This window comes from Lactuca sativa, chromosome 8 (genome assembly GCF_002870075.4).
Source record: "Lactuca sativa cultivar Salinas chromosome 8, Lsat_Salinas_v11, whole genome shotgun sequence".
NCBI classification, from domain to species: domain Eukaryota; kingdom Viridiplantae; phylum Streptophyta; class Magnoliopsida; order Asterales; family Asteraceae; genus Lactuca; species Lactuca sativa.
Genome location: NC_056630.2, coordinates 189,501,896 through 189,521,597, shown reverse-complemented (window position 1 = coordinate 189,521,597; position 19,702 = coordinate 189,501,896).

Genomic DNA, 19,702 nt, shown 5'->3' with positions numbered 1-19,702 from the left:
GCATATGAGGTAGCTCAAGAAGTTGATTGGATGAGAAAATTCATCGGTGATCCAGATGTAGTTCCATGCATCAAAAAGGCCATTAAGATGCTTTGTGACAACACTGGTGCTATCGTTATCACAGTAGACTTGATGGTTACAAACATGACTACATACATTCAATGAAAATTCAATTTCATTCATCAAGAGTTGGAATTAGGAAATATACTGATTAAGAAAGTTCATACAGATGATAATCTAGCTGATCCATCCACAAAGGCTCTTCCACAAAACAAATTTAAGAGTCATGCAAAGGAATCAATATTCGATTTGCTAGTGATTGGTTTTAAATTTGTACTTAACTAATATTTGGATATTCCTAACTATGTAGCAATGATATATAATCTCTTTTAATATATGTAATATCCTTTTTGTGTTAAATATTATTGTGTTCTATGTTAGCATGTCATTTGATCCTTACATAATGTAATTATTCAAATTGTCCATAGTCAGTCACTATTGTGGGAGCAACTATGAATTAAGACTAATATGAATCGGCTAGGTTGATTTCAAGTGGTGAAGTAGCACAGTGTTTCATCCAAATTCATATGCACTTGTTAAAGAAAAACTATTAGATATGACTCGCATCAAGAGTTGATTTATGGATCGTTATCATAAGTAAATCTTGAACATATGTAAATATCTTTATGTCTTTCAACTTAGGATACATATTGGAGAACTTAAGTGTTGATATTGTTATACATTGACATTGTTAAAGATTATTCATAATTGTACAGTCATAAAAGCTTTCGTTGGGCATAACATGAACTATATGAGACTGTGTATGTAGTCAAGATGGATTTGTTTCTCTTATGTGTTAACAGTAAGACATCTAAGGCACCTTCTTAAAGTTAAATGTCAATTGAGAATAATTTTGTTCCATTTCTCATATACAACATCATGTATGAAAAAAAGAGAATATGGATACACTTACCTAATACTTCAAATATAGCTCATGAGCTCTTGGAATTGGATGTTGATTGATGGAACCCCTTGGTGTGTTTTTAGGGCCAGTAGCGAGTTTCTAGATACCAACTAATGTTTATGTCATTCTTTAATGAATCTTATGCAAGTGAGAGATTATTGGATCCATATCCCCAAGAATCATTATTGAGTGATATTGATAATGGAATTGATCCTATAGGGTCACACCTTAATTAAGTTGGTACTTATTGAATATTTATTAAGTATTTGATATTAATAAATAAATTCAACTCTTATATTTAATTAGAGAATAATTATTATTTTATGAAAATAATAATAAAAGAAACCACAAACTAGTCGATATGATATGGTATAATATAATAAGTTATGTAAAAGTTTTGGACACTTTAATTTACGATGGTTAGTTAGTTAATTCATCTTTGGTTAAAAACAACTAGGCATGATTTTTTGTCTTCTTCTTTTGACATATATGGCGGAAAGTTTATACGAGACATGGATATTGCTGTTTAACCTCCATGACTTGCTTCTGTGCATTGTCTACCTTAGCTTTATGCTTTATAATACTTTAGAGTATTATAATGAAAAGGATTTACTTTATATAGGAATATAAAAGAGACACTTATGCATGAGAAATGAGATAGTTGTTTTAAGTCAAAATTTATCTCTAAAGAGCACAAAAATTATATCCTCTCTTGCTACTCTTCTTCTCATCTTTTGAAGTTCAAGTATAAATATTTGGTGTTTCCTTTGCGTCTTCCTTTAGTGCTTATTACTTAAGCACTTAAAGGCTTAAAGAAACATATTGATACAAGAAGAAAACTATCATTTTTGGTACCTTATTCTTGTTGTTGGATTACTTGTAAAGACGATCAAGCTTCTTGTTCTTTCCATCTACTTCAATACCCCAAATCCAAGAGGGTCCAAAGGCATCAAAGGTTATTATTCTTAAACATCATATTCTTGTTTTATATCATTCTAACCTCTTTAAAAGTATCCTTGATGGTTTTGGTTTTGTTATATACTTGAAATTTACTAAAAAAATTTAAAGCTTCCATTTCCAGTTTTTATGAAAAACTCTATATTTTATGTATCAAAATCCATCACATTCACCTTTCCCCGATCATCTGATATGCCTGAAACCATGAAATCAACAATTGTAAGATAAAGTTTATTGATTTCGCCCAAAATACTCCACACAGCAAAATACATACAAGGCACGCAAACAAGGCCTATAACACAAGGCTGGACCACCCTCGAACCTTCAGCTATAAGTCGGAGCGCTCCCGTGCCTATAACATAGGCTGGACCACTCCCTTAGGTATACAATATCAACTGGACCACACCTTGGCCTACAGTATCAATTGGACCACCCAAGTATTTTGGCCTTCAGCACAAAGCAGAACCGTCTCAACCCAACCATAATATGTTCACATATGCATATAAACAAATAACCAACTAGCACAGGAAAACATAAAAATTTACCAATCTAACATATCACTATAGCGTCGAAACGTCCTATACACATAGATATAAAAAAATCTAGTGGGCCGAAATTGGTGCCTTAGACCCACGAGTACAGTAATGAAAACTCACCTTAAAGTCTAGAAGATGTTGATATAAACACTGATCTAAATACCGACTCTATAGGTCACCTATACCACAAACAAGGAGCCAAAATCAATCTACTACTCAACTTACTCCATTTGACCTAAAGTCAAACTTGGTCAAAGTCAACGGTAAATAGTTAAAAAGTCAAAAGTCAACATTCAGCCAGATTATACCATGCATAGAGCCCAAGGTGGCAAAATCAAGTAAATATGAGGCTACATGCCATGTAGTGAAAATTATGCCCCATCTAATAAGTTCAGTCCCAACATAATCATTAAGCCCTTGATACATAAGGTTCAACTACCAACTTCCATATCTACACTAGATAAACATCTTAATGGATAAAGTCTCAGACTTTCTCCAGTTTCATGCATACCAAGGGCACAAACCCATAATTATAAAACCCCAAAAATCAAGGTAAAATTTTTATTTTAAATTTCAAAAAGAAACTATAATTGTTTACAAAATATTGTCCCCAAAGGTAATCATCACAAATAAGAGTATCCCAAAATCCAATATCATATAACCAGAAGGATGCGCATGATCACACCTTTGCTTTCCCACGATCATCTGGAGTACCTGAAACACAAAACTTAAACTATAAAGCATAGCTTAGTGAGTTCCCCCAAAGTACCATACAAAACCAAAAGAAATAACAACATTCAATATGAGCCTTCAACCTAAATGGATCGCCTCGCAGGGCCTACAGCCTATATGGGCCACTCTCTGGGACTTTGGCCTAACTGGACCACCTCGCATGCCTTCATTCTAATCGGACCACCCTGAGTGTCTTGACCTTTTTCATAAATCAGGACCTCCTCAACCCAACAAACCAGAACATCTAGACATATACAATAACAATCAATAACGAACAATACAAGTAATCATATAGATCTAGCAGTCTAACGCATACTTAACAGCACAACTAATCTTGCATATTTACCAACCTATCATATAGTTAGCACAACAACAATCCAATATACGAAGATACAAAATCTAGTGGGTCGGACTTGGTGCTTTCGACCCACAAGTACAGTGAAGAAAGCTCACCTCACAGTCTGATATGAAAGCAGAAACGACGTTGCTCCAAACGCCAACTCTATCGATCACCTATACAACAAACAATGATCTAGTCTCAGATACTACTACAAATACCCAAAATGCCCCTAGGTCAACCTTTTTCAAAGTCAAAAATCAAACTTAAAAGTCAACCTATAGTTGACTGCCATGTCATGGCCTTCCTTAGCCACGTCATGGCCATAAATCGCCAAAAGAGATGAGCCTTAGCCCAGTCATCACGCCATGGCAGTCCAAGCTACGTCATGGACACAATTCCATGAACAACTTAATGGAATAAGTCGATTTCTTCTATCCTAAAGGCTCCAAAACCCATATCTGGTCCATTCTAGGGTCTAAATGGATAATTTTCCAGCTTTATCCCTTAAGACCTTGCAATGGGCAAACATTTCCTTTCTAAGTCCAAAAAAGTAAAAGCTCGCCATGGCTTAAGCAATAAGCTCTTGATCCCTAAAGTCGTTTCATCCAAATTTCATTTCTAGTCCTAAATAACATTCTAAGTTAAAAAATTCCAACTTTATGACTTTTCATAGCTATAAACTGCCCAAAATCATAAGCCCTAACATTTCGCAATGTTCTATGCCACATAATACATGCATGGAAGAAAGTGAATGGTTAAGGTCTCATTTATTTTATTCTAAACATCCCAAAATGTCTAGAAGGCAACTCATTTGGTCTAGTATAGCCCAACTCACCTAGATCAAGAATATGGGACTAGAAGCACATAGCTTCCAAAACTAGCAAGATCTAGAGAGATAATCATCGAGTTCAGGACTTTATACCTCTTCGGGGTGTTCAAGAAGTGTAAAAATCAGATCTACAAATCATGGAGCTCCTTCCTTGTTTCCTAATGGCTTCCTCCTTTCAAAAGTAGACACAAAACACCAAAATGGGCTCAAGTCACCACAACTGGAGATTAGGGTTTGTAAGAGACTAAGTACGGAATGGAGGCTGATGAGGGAAAAGGTCTTAAGAGTTAATGATGCTTAAATAGGGCTCAAACCCAAATAATAAGGGTTTTCAGCCACATCGGCTGCCATGTCACAGCACCTATACCTATGCTGTGGTGGTCCATTAAAAGCCCGTGACCCATAAAATATCTCACGCCATGGTGAGACTCCACAATGTTGTGGCCGCCCAGAATAACATTTAACATTTGAAAATTAAATTCATACCTGGAATGGGTGTCACAATTCTCCCCCACTTAAATCAGACTTCGTCCTTGACTCAAATCTATGACACATGATCTTAATATACCCTTAAGTGTTTGAATGGTCCTCTCGCTTTGGCCATCAGTCTGCGGATAATAAGTAGTGCTAAAATGTAATCTCGTACCTAGTTCCTTATGGAACCTCCACCAAAATTGAAAATTTAATGGAACATCTCGATCAGATACAATAGAAACTACAACACCATGCTAAGAAACAATCTCACGTACATAAACATTGGAAAATTTCTCGGCCGAGGAGCTCTCCCGAATAGCTAGAAAGTGGGCACTATTAGTCATACAATCCACTATAACCCAAATCATATCAAAACCCTTAGCCGTCTGAGGTAACTTAGTGATAAAATCCATGGTGATATGTTCCTATTTCCACATGGGAACCTCCAAAGGCTGAAGCTTGCCATGAAGCCTCTGGTGCTCAGCGTTGACCATCCAAAAGGACAAGCACCTCTCAACATAGCAGTCTATCTACCTCTTCATACAAGAAGACCATTAACTAAGTGACAATTCCAAATACATCTTTGTGGCTTGAGGGTGTATCAAAAATGTCTTGTGTGCCTCCTCAAACATAGCTGTCTAATCCCACCAAAAGCTGGAACCCAAACCCAACCACATCGAGTCAATAACCTAAGGCTATCGGTAGAATACCTGTTAATTGCACCCCTGATTCGCTCCTTTTTTCAATTCTCCTTCTTGACTCCCTCATCCTGGGCCTCTCTGAGCAGATCCAGAAGTGGTGAATCGATAGATATCCTTATACATAAGATCACAACAAAAGAACTAGCTGAATTGTGGCTCAAAGCATCAACGACCACATTCGCTTTCGCGGGGTGGTGCAAAATCTAGAATTAATAATCCTTGACCATGTTAAGCCACTAACGTTGTTTCATGATCAGATTCGGCTGATCCATGAGATATCTCAGACTCTTGTGACTAGTGTAGATTTTACACCGAAGCCCATATAGATAGTGCTGCCAAATCTTGAGGGCAAACACCACCGCCCCCAACTCCAGATCATGCTTCTGATACCAAACCTCATGCGACTTCAACGTCCTGGAAGCATAAGTAATCATTCTCCCTCTATGCATGAGTACTACCCCTAAACCGATGATGGACGCATCACAATATACAACAAAATCATCAACACCCTTAGGGAGAGTCAACATTGGGGCCTCACATAACTTCTGTCTAACCGTCTCTAATGCAACCTGCTGCTCAGGCCCCCAGCAAAAATCCATACCCTTCCTCATCAGATAAGTTAAGGGTACAATAACCTTAGAGAAATCTTGAATAAATCTACGATAATACCTGGCTAGACCCAAAAAAAACTCCTCATCTCCAAGAGAGACTTCAGGAACTCTCATTGCATAACGGCCTCAATCTTGGCCGTGTCGACCAAAATCCCATTATAGTTAATGAGGTGCCCTAAGAACTAGACCTCCCGTAACCAAAACTCACACTTCGAGAACTCAACATACATCCATTCCTGCCTCAAAAATCCTAGAAGCTTTCTAAGGTTCTCCTCATGCTGCTCCTTAGTCTTGGAATAGACCAGGATATCATTAATAAAAACAATTAATGATCGACCGAGCATCGTCCTGCATATGCGATTCATCAAATCCATAAATGTTGTAGGCGTATTGGTGAGCCCAAATAGCATCACCACAAACTCGTAATGGCCATAACGAGTCTGAAATGCAGTCATCTCTAGATCCTCCTCTCTAACCCTTATCTGATGATACCTAGACCTCAAATAAATCTTGTAGAACCAAGATGCATGCTGTAGTTGATCGAAAAGATCATGAATACATGGAAGTGGATAAGAGTTCTTCACTGTCAAGTTGTTCAACTCTCGATAATCAATACACATACATTGTGAACCATCCTTTATCTTCACAAATAGAATTGTTGGTCCCCAAGGTGAACTTCTAGGTCTGATAAACTTCTTTGCCAACAGATCTTGAAGCTGATAGGACAACTCTTGCATCTCTGGTGGTGCTAATCTGTACAATGCCTTAACAATCGGGACTACACTGGGCACCAAGTCAATCCAGAACTCAACCTGCCTCTCAGGAGGCACCGGGTAACTCCTCTAGAAAAGCATCAGGGAACTTCCTTACAACGGGCACATCCGAAACCTAAACCTATTTCCTGAACCAAGTATCAACGACATACACGAGGTAACCCATACACCCATGTTGTAAATATTGTCAATCCCTGGCTGCAGAACAAAAGGTTTATCCAACTCTGGTACCCACTCCATAAATAATCAGTTCTCCCCAATTTAGGGTTCGAACTACTACCCACTGACCCTCATAATCAATCATTGCACCAAACTCACTCAACCAGTACATCCTTACTAGCATGCACACATCCCCCATGGGGATACGGATCATGTCAATCGGGTAAGACGCCCCAAAAATCTTCAAAACACAACCCCGATAAACACTCGATGTCGAAACCCTGTGTTTGTTGGTGATAGAAACTCACAACGGACACTCAAAATTTCCAAGAGTCATATCAAAACGCCTACTAAAAGACTGAGATACAAAATACTGACTCACACCTGAGTCTAAAAGCACAAGAGTAGGAAGAGAGTTCACTACGAAGTTACCTAGCAGAATCATAAACAATTGCATACCATAAAATAATTGACAGAATAATAAATGAAAAATACCAGTAATGACGTTGAGCGCTACCTTGACCACCTTCGCCGTAACCTGGAAAGCACGACCTCGATCACTTGGGGGATCCTCCCTACCCGTAGCATCCATCTGTGATCCTAAAAGTAGCTGGGGCTAGAGCCTGCACCGGCCTGGCAACAGGCAAGGGACACTAGGCCTTCACATGGTCTGCCTGATCACAGTGAAAACAAATCCTATTGCTCGGTACTGGGCTTGCTGGCGAAAATCCCTCGCATAGTGCCCCTACTTGCCACATTTATGGCATCTAAAATAATAAGATCGACAAACAACCTCATGAACCTTGCTGCACTTGCCACAAGTGTGACCCCTCTGACCTCCTGATCATGAATCAGCAGGCTTGGAATGCTTTGTTGCAGGCTGGGACTAAGCCAGAGTTTGACACTGCCCTCTTGTTTAGGTCTTTATGTCAATCACTCTCCTCCTAGAAGCATCCTGAAACTCAGAAAGGGTACTGTATCGCTGGGTAGATAAAAATTGTCAAATATCCGTCTTGATCATGATCAAGCACCAAGTTATCTGGGCATGCTTCGTACCAGCAAACTCAGGGCAAAAAACAGCCCTCTTTGTGAACATCTTGGTGAGCTCTGTCACCATCTCAGTAGTCTGCCTCAAGTCTAAGTACTCCTAACCCAACCTCTCCATCTCTAATACGGGAACATACCTCGTGCGAAACATCTCTAAGAACTACTCCCTGGTCACGGCAGTCCTCTGCTTAGTAGTGTAGGAAATGGTCACCATGTTCCAGTAATCCTTCACGCGTAGTCGAAGAAGGTTCACGACACACTTGACCTTCTGGTCATCCGAGCATGAACTTGTGAAGAAACAGCCCTCCACATCAGACAATCACCTCATTGATACTAGAATGATCTCCCTCCCCCCCCCCCCCCCCCCCCCCCCCCCCGAATCCTCAAAACAACAACAATCGCGGTAGTTGTAGCAGCATCAACCTCAGTCACAGAGGCATACCGTTCATCAAACAACTCGATCATAACAGTCTTGATAGATCCAAAAACCTTGGGGATGGAACTCCGAACAGCAACAACTACCTCAGTAACGATCAAGTTACAGATGTCGTCATCTGTCAATCCAAGCCTATCCTGACCACCAGCTCTGGAACCAGATCCACTTGTGAACACCATACTGATAATAAACCAATATATATATATATATATATATATATATATATATATATATATATATATCATAAATGCAACAATTCATATTATATAATCATCATAGAGAGGCTAAACCCTTGGGGTTTCTGACTTTCTTGTTACACATATGGGTCCTATGTAGTAGTGGCCCATACTACCTTCCACACATACCAATATTTGTCTTAATGGATCATCACAAACTACCACGAAAAAAACCCACAACTAGGACACACATACATCCTATACTCACTCTCTCGAGAGTGGCCAATCATTTCTCATCTGGCCGGATGCTCACATACTGTCTCATGAAACTTCCACCAACCCGATAGCTGCTTGTGCATGCTAATAATACATAACGTTGGATCCCATAGACAGTCTAATACTTGATTCTACCCTAAGTCTAAAATCAAACAAGGAACATGAAATAAGACTAAACCAACCATTCTTAGGCTACAAAATCCTAGTTATGTATAACTATAATGCACACACTAAGAAACTACAGTAATGATGTTAATTTCATCTTGCATACAAAAAGTCCTCCTAGGCTATATGGCATCATACATCAGGCAATTCTATCATGCAATTCTTGAAGATCCCTAGCCTACCACTAGCATGCAGTTCTATCATAATATCATAACAAATAACAGTGTAGGTATCTTGGGGTACACTTTCTTGCTCCAACTGGCCGTATACATCTCATCCTTCTTAGTCATACTTGAAAATAATTTGAAAACAATTTTAAAAAATAATTTTGGAAACATTTTTGAAGTTTATTTTGAAACTTCTACAGATCCATAGTTTGAGTTTGGATTCACACGAATGTTTACCTAATTCTCTCAAACCATGGCTCTAATACCAACCTGCAACTCCAACATCCCAAAAATCAAGGTAAAATTTTGTTTTTAAATTTCAACCAAAAAACATAATTTTTTACAAAACATTGTCCTCAAAGGTAATAGTCATAAATTAGAGTATCCCAAAATCCAATATCATAAAACCAGAAGGATGTACACGATCACGCCTTTACTTTCCCACGATCATCTGAAGTACCTGAAACATAAAACATAAACTGTAAGACAAAGCTTAGTGCGTTCCTCCAAAGTACCATACACAACCAAAATAGATAACGACCTACATATACGAGCTTTTAGCCTGACTAGACTGCCTCACAGGGCCTACAACCTATTTTGGTCACTCTCCGTGCCTTCCACCTAGCTAGATCGCCTCATAGGCCTTTAGTCTATCCAGACCACCCTGAGTGTCTTGGCCTTTAGCACAAAGCAGGACTGCTGCAACCCAACAAACTATAACATGTCGACATATATAATAAATATCAACAACCAAAAATACAGGTAATAATATACACCTACCAAAATAGAACATACTCAACATAACAAAAATCCAATATACCAGGATACAAAATCTAGTAGGCTGGCCATGGTGCCTTCAACCCACAAGTATAGTGAGGAAAAGTCACCTCACAGTCTGATATAATTTCAGAAAGAACACTGCTCCAAATGCCAACCCTACCGATCATCTATACAACAAACAATGATCTAGTCTTAACTACTGTTCAAAATATCCAAAATGCCACTAGGTTAAGCTTGGTCAAAGTTAAAAGTTAACCTTTAGCTGACTGCCAAGTCGTGGCCTTCCTTCACCATGTCGTGGCCACAAATCACCAAAACAGACGGTCCTTATCCTAGTCGCCATGTTGTGGCATTCCAAGCCATGTCGTGGTCACCTTCCCTGAACAACTTAATAGAATAAGTTGATTTCTTTGATCCTAAGGGCTCTAAAGCCTAGATCTGGTTCATTCTAGGGTCTATGGGATAAAGTTTCCAACTTTATCCCTAATACCCTCCAATGAGCAAAAATCTCGATTCTAAGTCGAAAAAAGCAAAAGCTTGCCATGACTTAAACATTAAGCTCGTAATTCCTAAATTCCTTTTGTCCAAAATTTAGTTCTAGTCCCAAATAACATTCTAAGTCATAAAGTTTCCAACTTTATGACTTTGGATGGCCATAAAGTGCCCAAATCTTAAACCCTAACATATCACAATGTTCTAAGCCACACAATACATGAATGGAAGAAATTGAAGGGTCAAGATCCCATTTTTATGACTCTAAACATCCTAAAACATCCAAAATGGCAACTCACTTGGTTTAGAGTAGTACAAATCACCTAGACCAAGAATATGGGACTATAAGCACATAACTTCCAAAACTAGCATGATTTAGAGAGATAATCTTCAAGTTTAGAACTTTATACTTCTATTGATTGTTCAAGAATTGTAAAAATCAGATCTACAAAACTCGGAGCTCCTTCCTTGCTTCCCAATGGCTTCCTTCTTTGAAAAGTGGACACCAATCACCAGAAAAAGCTCAACACACTACAAATAGAGATTAGGGTGTGTAAGCGACGAAGTGGGCAATGGAAGCTGTTAGGCGTGTCAAGCCCAATAAATAAAGGGGTATGATATACTCAAAAAGAACACCACTATATTTCACTAAAAGAGTAGTACATGTGAATCAGGGTCGATCCACAGAGACACTGGACAATTAGTTTATACCTCTTTGCGGCAGGTACTTTAGTCACCCAAAGTAAGAGGGAGAGATTTAAATGCAAAAATTAAAACAAATAATTAAAGACACAAATAATCAGCTAAAAGAGTAAATTAATTTTAGAAATTGTAAGGACTCCAAGTCTATGTATGACAAGTTAGCAATGTAATTCAAATAGGACAATATATTTGTTCAATTTTATCTAAGTTGGTACTTGAAAGTGTTAACTTCCCATTCACCACATTAATTAACCAAAACAAGCTCTTTGATTAATCCTAACCTTACTAACCAAATCTAAACAAGCTCTTAGAATTAGATCAAAAGATTTCATTAAACTTTATGTGAATATTCCTAACAACACCTAATACTCCTCACAAGCTTGGTAGTGTAAGAGTGTGTGAATAAAATTTACACTAAATTCATTCAATGGAAATCAATTTAGGGCTTGTTACTTAGTCCAATTCACAAAAAAAACTATGGATTTTGCAATTAGATAACTTTAATGACCTAACCCTAATCCAAATGGCCAATAAGAATAATAATTAGAATCAAACATTTGATTAAAGCAAAATCGAATTCACTAGATAGAAATTAAAAGCAAAATTCAGGTCATATGATTGAAATCACAACCAAAAATTCAAAACATGAAGTTGGAGAAACTAGGGTTCTAGCCACACATGGCTAGAGCAAAATCACAAGTAAAAAGATGGAAATAGTATGCAATTACAACTTACAAATAAGAGAAGTAATGTTTCCAAATGATAAATGATGAAATTCTTGCAAAAACCTTCGAAATCCTCTCACCAATAATGCTCTGATATCAAGTGAGTGTCTAAAAATGACCTTCATCCCGTAATTTGAAACATAGGAAAAATTGTCAAAAGGCAGTTTTTGGGTCGAACACATCCCGTGTCAAAATAGGCTAAACTGACACTGGTCGTGTTCAGCATGGTCAACACGGCCCATGTTAAAATAGGATAAACTGACACAGGTCGTGTTCAGCATGGTCAATAGGTTCTTCTTGGTTAAACACGCCCTGCTCCCACTTTTCAGTGTAAATCCAAGAAGACCTGTGTACTCCTCTAACTCCGAATCAAAACTTGATTTTTCCAACTTTTCCGTTTTTTGCCCAATCATCCCGAAATCTTCACCAATGCTTCACGACACCTCCTAGAGCGTGTTCTAACCTCCAGTTTACCTAAAAAGGGCATGAAAGCGTGCAAATAAGGTTGTTCTAGAGACTAGTTTGAATTGGATGAAATGCAAGAAAAATAAATAAGTATGCTAAATAGATGCATAAATAGGACTAAAAGGTGTGCAAAAAAGTGCAAAAAATGCACCTAACAAATCTCCCCAAGCTTAGACCTTTATTGCCCTCAAGAAAGAACAAGAACTAGATGAAATAGGATGAATTCTAGATAGCAAAAAGAAACATAGAGCAAAAGGGGACAGAAGGATCCTAAAAGTTAAGAATTAATGCATGCAATGAAAACCATGAAAAAGAAATACATGTACAAAAGATACTTAAATAACAAAGTGAACCGGAGAGAAATTTAAGACCAAAAATATTTTTTTTTTATAAATATATATAAATACAATCAAACTTTACATCAATGGGGGCTCCAATCATTAATACCTAGGCGACCATCCTGCTACCTTCCACATATGACAGAATCCTAAAGTGAGGAAGACCACGAAACAGTGCAACCCAATAATCCAACCATAGTTTTATTTAAACTTCATACCTTAATTAGATTTTTTGAGAGATAATAACATAGTTCGGGATCTCATTTAAGACTAGATGGTTAAGAATCAGAATCCATGCATCCTTAAGAACCCGTCACAGCGAATCAACTTTCGCTGAAATAGTGAGCCCACCCGAAGGTGCCCAGCTCCTATGCTTTCACTTTTTCGAGAGCCACAAGTATCATATCACACAGTTCTTTATTCACCAAATTTGATTTTGAGATGGCTTTTGATTTTGATTGAACTTGAATTTTTATCTTCGTTTTGAGCTTGAGTTCTTCAATCACTTTTGAATTTCCGAAAATTTCTTCGTTTGTGTACTTGAAATTCTGATTTAGGTACTGGATATGACAGTTGTACCCGTTCTTCTTTCTTGACAGTGTGGATCTGATACTTAAGCTCTCTGTTACCGCGAGGGTAACGCGTGTCAACAAATAGGTCAGTGTTCTGTGGATCCAGAGTTGTCGATAAAGATTCTTTTTAAACATTCAGAAGCAAATCATCCTAAAGCAATTATTACAGACCAAAAAAATGTTTAAGTATGCCATTTTTTTATTATCTAAGCTTGGGGTCTCGAATTACGGTGTTTGGATCCCCTAGTCATTGATAGCTGATTCTACACTTCCAGTAACTATCCAGTCGCTCGAAATTTTTTTCATTTTGATTTCTCATTTTCCCACTTCATGGAGCTATCGTATGTAAAGAGTGTCATCATCTCGTATGCAACCTATTGCGGAGGAGGAGGAGGAGGAGGATGAGGAGGGTGGTACCCGGTTAGGTAAGAGTCCAAAACAGTCACAAGTGCACATAAATTGAATTGTTAAGCAAAATATAGACGATTAAAGATATGGAAAGAATTTACCGAATCGTTCTTGGAGCCTTGTAGTTGGTGGTGAGAACCTCCTCTTCAACCTCCCTAGGCTTGCATACATGAAGTATCAAGCCCAAAAGCACAAAACAAATTGTGAAAGTTTCCTACCTAGGGATTATTGGAAGAGAGAAATTGTTTTGGGAGTGAGTTATGGGTGAATGCAGTGATAAAAACCGTATTTGACACTAAACTCAATCTTTTTTTACTGAGTGAACATGGCCTGTGTTCAGCAAAAATGGTTGTAAATGGCATTGGACTTTTAACTCGAATCGTGTTGATTTCAAGCCAAAATGGGCACCACTAGTGTTCGCCTCTACATGCAAATGCCAAATTTTGAACTCCCGAAATCCCAAATCGTCCGGAAAAATGATTTTTCAACGCCAAGATTCATTTTGAAGATTTAAAAACATGTTGTGAAACATTTCGAACATTAAAAACTTAAAACTTCAAAGAAATGAAAAAGTTTTGAAGGAAAAGACAAAAATACCCTGGGGTACCCTCTCGGTTGGCCCCCCTTGTTTTAAGTCTTTGGCTCGACATGGCCATTTAGTATGCTTCATTCTAAGTATGTGGGCCTCTCCAACACATCAACCTTCTCGCCACCTCCTTCAATGGAAAATTCAACCTTCCTTTGGATTTCTTTTTACACACAAACCAGAAAGGACTTAAACCCGTAATATCGGATATTGTCCACTCAGCCATTTTTTCGTATTTATTCAGCAGGGTTATCAACTCCTTTTCTTCATAACGATAGTTTATTTGAGTTGATGACCGGTTGGGTGCTCCCCTTCTCTATATGTATATTATTTAAAGGGTCCAGTGGTGTTTTTTATCCCAAATCTTGTGCTTGTTCCACTGGTGGAAGGAGTTTGGCTTTAGTTGTAGGTGGCTTGGATTTCATTTCATCAATCCTCATTTGCTTCTTGTCATCAATAAACTCCAAAATCTCTAGCACCTCGTTACTTATATGAAACTCCTTTGCATGTTCTTTGGCTTTGTTCCTGTCTAGTTTTGTGTGACAAAACTAACTCTAAAAATTCATTGTTAGACAAGTTTCAACCTTTCTTTGTTAAGGGTTGGATCATATTCACAAGATTGACAGATTGAACAACGGAAGGAACCTTTTTTGCTACATGAATATTGATGTTGACAACTTCACCATCAAATTCCATAGTTAAAGTTTCGTTGTAGACATCAATTTTTATTTTAGAAGTTTTAAGAAAAGGTCTACCCAAAAGTTATGGAACTTGAACTTGGAGAGTCATCATCTCCCATGTCTAGAACATAAAAACCAATCGGGAAAACAAATTCATTGACTTGCACTATCATGTCTTCTAGTGTACCTTTTAGGCATATTATTGAATGGCTAGCAAGTTGGATGATCACACCAGTTTTGCTTAATGGTCCTACACCATTTGATTTAAAAATAGAATATGGTAGGACATTTATGGAGGCATCTAGATTGAGCATGGCTCGAGGTACATAAAGATTTCCCAATTTTCAATGCACGATAAACACTCTGGGATCCCTGCTCTTCGGGGGCATCCTCTTTTGCAAAACTGCGGATACATTTTCCCCGACTGTTATAGTTTGTTTTCCTTTTATTTTCTATTTAGATACACAAAGATCCTTAAGGAACCTTGCATATCTAGGTACCTGCTTGATGGCCTCGAGGAGTGGGATGTTGATTTGAACCTTTTTGAACATTTGCATGATCTCACTCTCCTCCCGTTCTTTCTTCATGCTCTTTAATCTTTCGGGAAATGGAGTAGGTGTGGCTTTAGATTCACTAACAAAGGGCTTCTTTCTAGTTGTTTTATCTTCCTTCTTCTCTTCTTTGGTTGCCTCTTTGACCACTATTTCTTCTCCCTCTTGACCAACCAACACTTTTTGACCATTGTAACTCCTTCCGCCTCTCAATGTGATGGCACACACGTTGTGCCCTGGGTTCGTTTCATTTTGGGCAAGCAACTTTCCTTGAGATTCTAGTTTGTTACGGAAGTAGCAAGCTATGAAACTTGTTGCTCTAAGTTCTTTATGCTTGCTTTTGTCTCTTGTTGGAAGGTTTGGGTACTAGTGGCCAAACTCTTCACTATGTCCTCTAAGGACATACTTGATGAACCCGCTTGTTGAGGAGAGTGTTGTAGCTGCCTTGGTTGAAAGTTCTGTGGTGGAAAAGGTGGTATTTGTTGGTATTGATGTGGTTGACTTGCTTAATAACTTCCCTATTGATTTCCTCCCCAACCTTGATTGTTATTCCATCTTTGACCACCCCGTGGCTACTCATATCCTCTTTGATTTGACCCAGAACACCCTCCGAAGGCATTTGCTTCTTCATAATCTACCTCTTGAAGTTGAGGGCACATGTCGGTTGGATGCCCCACTTGAGTGAAAATACCACAAGGGTCGGGTGTCGGCTACACACGTTTGTCTTTAGCTAAAATCATAACCACTTTTGTAAGCTCGTACAATTGAGCTTCATTTTGAGGATTTTGGACATCTTTTATACCTTGAGGTGCATCCATGTACTATTCTTCATCATGGCTTGAATGCATCGAATCTTCAAACATGTTCTTGCTTAGGTTGCGGATGTTAGTTGGAGTTTTTTCGGGTAAAGATCCACCACTCGAAGCATTAAGAAGCCTTATTTCCATTGGGGTCATTCCTTCAATGAAATATTTCAGAAGTTGGTATTCGGTGGTTCCGTCTTTTGGACAACAGGCACAAAGTTTCTTGCATCTCTCCAAATATATGTGAAAAGCCTCTCTTTTAGGTTGCTTGATTCAAATTATTTCTCTCGTAGGGATGAAGCTTTCATTTCGGGAAAGTATTTGTCCAAAAAGAGGCGTGTAAGATCTACCTAAGTAATAACCATCCCCAGTGGGAGGTCATAGAGCCAGTCTTTTGCTGTATCTTGCACCACGAAGGGGAATTCCCTAAGCTTGATTTGATTCTCCTTTACATTCTGTGGTTTCATACCCACACACACAACATCGAACTTAGTGAGGAACTTGTGAGGGTCTTCATTTTCTAGGCCTCTAAAGGTTGGGAGTAAGTGAATGAGCCCGGATTTTAGTTCTAAGTTGGTGGCTGCCAGATATGTGATGCAAAGAGGTTGATGAGTAACCTCTTATCTCGCCCATTGGCTAAGGGTTTGCTCAGGTGGTGGATTTGGAGGTGGATTCTCTCCATGGTTTTCTCCCATTGTTTGAGTAGTAGTTGAAGTTTCCGTGGATGTAGTGTTTAGGATATTATAAGTAGTTGAAGAAGGTGGGGAGGTACTTTTGGGTGAGGATGGTTGAGGTGAGAGTGATAGGCTTTCTGTTTCAGATACGGATACACTTGATATGGGTATATCCTCCCAAATGTTGATTACCAGAGGGTTATATGATGAAGAAGTCCCAGAGCCTGGATGCTTCTTACGAAGCTTGGCTTGCTTCCTTAACATCTTTGCAGTCGTCCCTATCTTTGAGTCAATTGGTAGTGGTGTACCTGTATGGAAAGATCTAGGCATAAACAATTAGTAACACCGTATCCCTGGTAACAGTGCAAATTTGTTAGGCGTGTCAAACCCAACAAGTAACGAGGTACAATATACTCCAAAAGAACACTACTATATTGCACTAAAAGAGTAGTACAAGGAAAGAAGGGTCGATCAATAGAGACACTGGACAATTAGTTTATACCTCTTTGCACAAGGTACTTTAGTAACCAAAAGTAACACGGGGAGTTATGAATGCAAAGATTTAAACAAACAATTAATGACACAAGTAATCAGGTAAAAGAATCAATTAATTTCAGAAATTGTAAGGACTCCTACTCTATGTATGACAACTTAGCAATGTGATTCAAAGATGACAAGATATTTGTTCAATTCTATCTAAGTTGGTACTTGAAAGTGTTAACAAGATCTAACACTTCCCATTCACCACATTAATTAACCAAAACAAGCTCTTTGATTAATCCTAACCTTACTAACCTAATCTAAACAAGATCTTAGAATTAGATCAAAAGATTGCATTAAACTTTATGTGAATGTTCCCAACAACACCCAATACTCACAATCTCAGGAGTGTAAGAGTGTGTGAATAAGATTTATACTAAATTCATTAAATGGAAATCAATTTAGTGGTTGTTACTTAGTCCAATTCACAAAACAATTACGGATTTTGCAATTAGATAATTTGAATGACCTAACCTTAATTCTAATGGTCAATAAGAATCACAGTTAGAATCAAACATTTGATTAAAGAAAAATTGAATTCACTAGTTAGAAATTAAAAGCAAAAATCAGGTCATATGATTGAAATCACAACCAAGAAGTCAAAACATGAGGTTGGGGAAACTAGGGTTCTAGCCACACATGGCTAGAACAAAATCACAAGTCAAAAGATGGAAATAGTATGAAATTACAACTTAAAAATAAGAGAAATAATGTTTATGAATGATAAGTAATGAAATCCTTGCAAAAACCTTCGAAATCCGCTCACCAATAATGCTCTGATATCATGTGTCTGACACAGGTCGTGTTCAACATGGTCAACATGGCCCGTGTTAAAATACGCTAAACTGACACGGGTCATGTTCAATATGATCAACAGCTTCTTCTTCATCAAACACACCTTGTGCCCACTTTTCAGTGTAAATCCAACACGACCCGTGTACTCCTCTGACTCCGAATCCAAACTTGACTTTTCCAACTTTTCCGTTCTTCCCCCGATCATCCTGAAATCTTCACCAATGCTTTCCGACACCTCCCAAAGTATGTTCTAACCTCCAGTTAACATGAAAAAATCATGAAAGCATGCAAATAAGGTTGTTCTATACACTAGTATGAAGTGGATGAAATGAAAGAAAATGAATAACAACTATGTTGATGCATAAATGGGACTAAAAGGTGTGCAAAAAGGTGCACAAAATGCACCTAACAGAGGCTGGTGATGGAAAAGGTCTTAGGATTTAATGATTCTTAAATAGGGCTCAAAACCTAAAAATTATGGTTTCACCCACTATGGCTGCGACGTTGTGGCACCTACAACCATGTCGTGGTGGTCTATTAAAAGCCTATGAGCCATAAAATACTTCCATGCCATGGTGAGGCTCCGCCATGCTATGGCCACCTAGAATGACATTTGACAATCTAAAATTAAAGTCATACTTGGAATGGATGTTACAATAACCTATGTGTCACATCCTGAATCCTAGGTATAAATTTAAATTGTTTTTATTCATTTTAACAGGGAAACTCAACGATTTGGAGATCACAACTCGTCGAGTAGAGATTGGGATGGCCGCGTGAACTTTAGAATCAACTCGACAAGTTGGAGGAACCCAACTCGATGAGTAAGAGCTGAGTGTGAAAACCCTAATTTTAAGGGTTTGTACCTTATTTAAAGGACTTTAATCCCTTCATTCTACTTCCCTCATCACCTTAGCACCCTGAGAGAAACCCTAAACAAGGTGTTATCATTTGTAAGAGAAAGAGAGGCTAAGAGAGTGTATTTTGGTGCGTTCTTTGAAGGATATTGAGGAGCAAAAGCCTTGGAACGAGAAGGAGTCTATGGATCCAACATTTATTAAATGTTATCGGCCAATAGAAGGTAAAAAAGCACTATCTTAATCACTTAATTGTTAGATCTCTCCATTAAGGAGTTTATGGCCATTTTAGCTTTTCCCTTGGATCCTTATTGGCTTTGAGCTTATCCTGAAGCTAAGACTTTAGATCTGGACAGTACAAGGTCCCTTAGGCCTAAAGGTTCAAGCTTTA